We start from the raw sequence: 6000 nt of genomic DNA, 5'->3' as shown, positions 1-6000 counted from the left end.
ACATCTACCCATCCATTCCTCCCTCAGTCGTCAATCCATCTTATTTTTAAGTCCCAACCTTTGGTACACTTTACCTCCAAAACCCTTCTGCATGCAATTTCTTAACTACAGTTCAATATTGACTTAATTGTGCGATGCACTCTGCATACAGGGATTTCAGTGACTTGTGTGTACAAATGCTGCATGTGAACAAAGGCATACACATGTGGATGACTGACCCCTCCTCAATAATGCAGTCTTATATTCAGCAAGCTTCTGTATACCCTTTCTGTATCTCCTACCCTCTCCCTCCCTTCCCCAGGGACAACTGCTGATCGAATGTGTTTCACCATGGATCATTTTGACTGTTGTAGAATTTCTCACGGAGTCACATAGCATGTGACTGCATCTGGCTCTTTTCACTCAGCATAATGCTTTCTTTTTAATTTTTGGTACTAGTACAGGCTTGAACACAGAACCCTCTGTTCTCACTTGGCTTTTTTCACTTAAGGCTGGTGCTCTACCACTTGAACCACCACCTCCACTTCCACCTCCACTTTTGGCTGATAAGTAATTGGAGATAAGAGTCTTACAAACTTTTCTGCCCCAGCCAAGATCCTTAGATCTCAGCCTCCTGCAAAGCTAGAATTCGAGACAGAAGCCACCAGCACTGCTCCAATTTGTGTGTGTAGTAGCATGTAATATTCCATTATGTGAAGATTTTATCATTTGTCCAGTTTGTTATGATTGCAATAATTATTTAATAAAAAAAAACCTGTTCTTCCCTAGTGAATTCCTTGTTAGGATATGCTTTTACTTCGGTTACGAAGGCTTTCTTCATCTAATGCTAACCATACTGAGCTAATAGGATCCAGGACTTTTAATAACCTGAGAGTTCTGGATTTCTACTTCAGTTCCACCTGTGACTAACTAAATGACCTTGGGTTAGTTACATAGCCATTTTCTTTTTCATATCCATGAAGTGGGAGTAAAAATACCTAAAAGTTTCCACATAGTAACTGCACCATGTAAAATTGTAACGAGGACTGGAAAATATTGTGGATAAAATGCCAATTGCAGTTTTTCATAGTATTTCTTGCTAGATACTTAGAGAAACATGTTTGGCAATATAATTAAATTGCAGGCCTACCGATGCGATAACCCCAAATTTTCCAGGTGATCCTAAAGCCAATGACAATTCTCCTCGTAAGAGACAAAGAAGGAGAAAATACTAACACAGAGGTCAAGTGAAGACAGAGGAAGACATTAGAATGATGTGGTCACAGACACCACCAGAAGCTGCAAAGGGCAAGAAAGTTGAGGCTCTACTAATACATTGACTTTCAGCTTCAAGAACTGTAAAAGAGGATCAAGAGTGTGGCCTAGTGGTAGAGTGCTTACTTGGCATGCATATAGTCATGGATTCAATTCCTTAGTACCACATACACAGAAAAGGGGCAGAAGAGGTTCTGTGGCTCAGGTGGTAGAGCACTATAGTGCCTTGAGAAAGCCCAAGGACAATGCTCTGGCCCCGAGTTCAAGCCCTGGGACTGGCAAACAAAAAACAAACCAAAAAAAAAAAACTGTAAAAGAATCCATTGTTCTAATTTTAAGCCAAGAAGTCTACGAAGAATTACTATGGCATTATTGAAGAAATGATTTTTTTTAAAAAAAAAAGGTTTGTGACTAATCTTGTCATTTATGAAGCCAAGGAGGAGGCTGGGGGGGGGGTGCCTTTTTGTGGGATTAGGATAAAGAGTAAGAATTTAGATTTAGAAATGCAAACTCCAGGGTGGCTCTCAAGGATGTTAAGAAGAGGAAAAGGGTAGCGGCCAGTTTACATAAATATTCAGTAGTGGAGATCTATTGTCATGATTTCACTTTGGGAATTATTCCTATATTAGAAGTGATTTTGCCTCTCAAGTGTATCTGATTTTCCTAGAATCTTGAGTCAGCAAACAAGTTTAAGTTCTGCCAATAGCAAAGCTTAGCTCTTTCCTTGCAACCCCTCTGTTTGAACATAAAATGTGCCTCATGCAAAGTTCTGTTTGTATTTCTTCACTTAGGGCTGGTTCTAACTTCATATTCACTTAGAAAGTCTAAGCTGGGAAGGCCAAGGGAAGGCCCAAGCCTACTTTTCCCCTTAACTTTTTCCTTTCTCCCTCCACATGGCTCAGTTGACAGCAGAAGTCTGCCATCTTGTGGATACACACAATTCCAACAGCCAACCCTAAATAGGAAAAGTCAAAATTAAAAGAGATGTTAGTTTCAAAGTCACTTCACTTGTCTTCCTACCTCTATAAGAAAAGCTTCACCTAATTGGCATGGAAAAACAAATACATGCATAGAAATCTTTCTGGTCATTAGAACAGCTAAGAAATGATCAGAAACAATGTTGAAGCAGGCCTGCAACCTTCAGTCCGTGGAGAACTTAGTTGCCTTGGGTTCATAGAATGAAAATAGTGTTTATTCTCTCCCTTGGAAGAGCTAGAAGCTCTACTTGTTACTTTCATAAATGCATAGGAGACATCTCTCTGGACTTGGAAATGCCTAATATCCACTTCACTTATTTCTATTATCGTGTAAGGGAGTAAGTGAAGAGGGGCTGGGAAAGGTTGCTCGATGAGCAATAAATTGTAGCTAAGTAGTAGTAGGAAGTATGCTATTTACCCAGTACAGTGATTATAGACACTGATGGTGTACTATTTGTCTCCAAAAGCTAGTAGAAAGGACTTTGGATTTTTTTCCCCATAAAAAATATCTTACTTGCTGTAATTACATAATGTACACATTTATTTAAAACTTTCCACAGTACCCATTAATAGGTACAATTTCTGTTTTCTGTACACATCAAAAATAAATTCGGCTAGGTCGCAATGGATCATGCCTGTAATCCTAGATACACTGAAAGCTGAGATCAGAGGATCCCAGTCCAAACTCAGCCCGGTTAGAAAAGTCCAAAGATTCCATCTCCAAAATAATCAGTCAAAAAGCCTGAGACTGGCTCTGGTAAAGTGCTAGATGTCAGCAAGCAAGCCAAGCACATAAAAGTGGACAGTGAGGAAGCTATCCTTAAGTTTTCCATCCATTTTAAATGAGGAGAATATGATCTACCTAATGGATCTGTTTCAGTCATGAAATGGTGAATATATCTTAAAAAGTACTTGGCATGTTGCCTATCCTGTAAAATTAGAACTATTGACTATTATTATAGTTCTCACCCTCAAACTCAACATCTATTTATTGACTCTTAATTATCTGTAGTTGTGCAAAGGGCTTTCAAGTCAACATGTTGGTTTATGAGCACGATGCATCCTGATTGATATCACCCCTTCTATTATTTCCCCCCATCTACCCCAACCCCATCCATCCTTTCAAGATCGCTGGTTCCATTCACATATGGAGGTTGAATATTATGACTGTATTAGCCTACCCTCCCTCTCTTCAGTCGTCTGTGCCACATTTCAATGCCTTCTCACTCATCCACTGGAAGCGGATGGTACCCAGGTATATCAGATATGGTGCAAAAGAAATAAAACCACGTAAGGTGTGGCCTCATCTCCTGTAATTTGTGGCACGATCCAGAAGTATGAACAGCATGTGTACATGCCAAATAACTAGTAAAAGACAAAGGCTAAGAATCATAAGGAAAGGTGGGAGAACATTTTCATTGCCAACAAAAGAGATTAAAGAGGTGCTCCTGACACTGGGTAAGCTTCTAACAAAGGCTGGCAGTCTCAGGGTGCTGTATGGAGCCAACTCAGCCACCAAATAGGAGAAAGGGGTCCACCATTTCTATTATGTATTCACTGGCTCTTTTGGTCTATCCTTAGCCAAGCAGGCTTGAAAACTGGATTTTGTCATCAGACGTGGTTTTTAAGTTTCTCGCATACGTTCTGTTGGGTTTATCTCCACAGCACATCATCAAGCTTCCTGCTCTCCAGAATCACTGCCAGTCAGCTTCCATGATGCATCTCTTTCCTGGTTTCCTGCAAGTGCTACTTGGCTAACCCCTGCCTCTCCTCTGGGCTCTCCCTGGTGCAATCTCCTCAACACAGCCCAACAACACCTCTTACCATGTGACCCTCCAGTTCAGTGCTCAGTACCCCTGTACCTTGCCAGTCTCCACTTACCCCTCTGGTACCCCTCAAACACTACCTGGCCATGTGGCTTTCAGAGCCCAGCACCTCCTCACACATGGGTCCATTTGCCTTGAAGCCTATCCATGACTCTTCATTCCCTGTCATCTACTCACACCTCAGCTTACAGCTGAGAAGCTCTTGGGGAGTTTTCTGAGACCTCTGGGAAGAAGTCAGACCCCCTCTCCCCCCGAACTACTAAGCACATCCCACAACCACACCCTTGTCTCTTCCCTCACAGTTGCCTGCTGTGATTGTTTCGTTATTTGTGTAATTTAGCCTTCCATTATCAGCTCCTCAAGGATGATGGTGTGTCTATGCTCAGCGCCTGAGCATAACAAATCCTGAATGAGTATTGAATAGATGAACTAAATGATCCAGTGAGGGTTTCACACCGGTAGAGAGGGCACACTGAACTTGCTCTCCTTCCAGTGGCAGAAGGTGGTACAGGAGGCAGGAACATTCTTTGAGCCAGATGTCTTTTGTTGACAATAAATCTGGGCACTGGAACTAAGTTTTGCTAACTAGATTGTATTTGTAGAAATGTGTCCCTATCCTTGCTGGGGTGATGGCATTTGTATCTGGTTTGTTACTTTAGAAGAAGTCTGTGTGGCCCAGAGTACTCCACCATTCTCTCTAACTGCTGTTATTTCCAATACTTCCTTCACATGGGCCCAGCAAATACTAGAGGCCTGGCCTTTGTTGGTTGACCTGCTGGACAAAGGAAAGTAGATGCAATGGTAACTGGCATAGCATCTGAGCCCTGTGTCTGCAGTTCCTCCAACATGTCATCTTGTGATTGTCACCAGCATGCATACTCAGAACACCCTGCCAGAAACAGGATCTGCTCACATGTGATGACCGAGCTTCAGACTTATCCCACTCTTCCCCCACGTTCTAAAAGTGCTGACTATAGCTGGCAAGGCAGATGTTGGATACAGCTACAAAACAAAATGAGTCTCTAGAAGAGACTGCATTCTAGCAGTAGAATGCTAGAAACACAACCAGGCTTGAACCAGTGTTGAGCCCGCAGATCAACACCTTCTCCATTCTCTACACACAGGAGTATAGTGGGAAGCCAAATTCTCTGGAACTATTATTGTAGAATCACAGCAACTTGAGGATGGAGCTTGAGAACTGTCTTTCAGCCCACATCAGTCCTTCTACAGTGAGTCTGGACTTTTCTCTCAGAAGACAGATGTTTATGTACGGTCCCTACAGTTGGGTTCTGGCAGAGAAGCCAGTCTGCCCTTACCCCAGTGTCTCTGTTTTATGACATTGTCTCTGATCAAGCTGGAAGCACTCAGAACAAGTTCTTTGTATCATCCTTTGCACAAAGGGAAGCCAGCTTGGACAGGTTTTATTCCTTCCAAAACCTTACCAGTGCTAAAGTAAGTTCTTTCATTAAAAAGAAAAACCAAAATCATTCCTCAAGCAGAACTAACACTGAACCCATTTAGATGTTTTTCAATGTTTCTTAGGCTGAGCTTTATTATTATTATTATTATTATTATTATTATTATTATTATTATTATCAATCATGGGGCTTATACTCTGGGCCTGGGCGCTGTCCCTGAGCTCTTCAACTTAAGACTAGAGCTCTACCACTTTGAGCCGCAGCACCGCTTATGGTTTTCTTGTGGTTAATTGGAGATGAGTTTCATGGACTTTCATGCCTGGGCTGGCTTTGAACCTCGATCCTCAGATCTCAGCTTTCTTTCTTCTAGGTGGTCTGCACAAACCTACAGCAGAAGGTTTTAGAAGATTTCAAGAACTAATAATGTCTTGACACATCATCATTCTGTGTTACCATTGACAAAAATCTGGACCACACAGGCTTGGGCAGAAAAAGAACTTAAACTACAAAACTTAAGGATAGAAA

This window comes from Megascapheus bottae, chromosome 17 (assembly GCF_031878675.1).
Source record: "Megascapheus bottae isolate mThoBot1 chromosome 17, mThoBot2.hap1, whole genome shotgun sequence".
NCBI classification, from domain to species: Eukaryota; Metazoa; Chordata; class Mammalia; order Rodentia; family Geomyidae; genus Megascapheus; species Megascapheus bottae.
Note: the sequence above shows the minus strand (reverse complement) of the source record.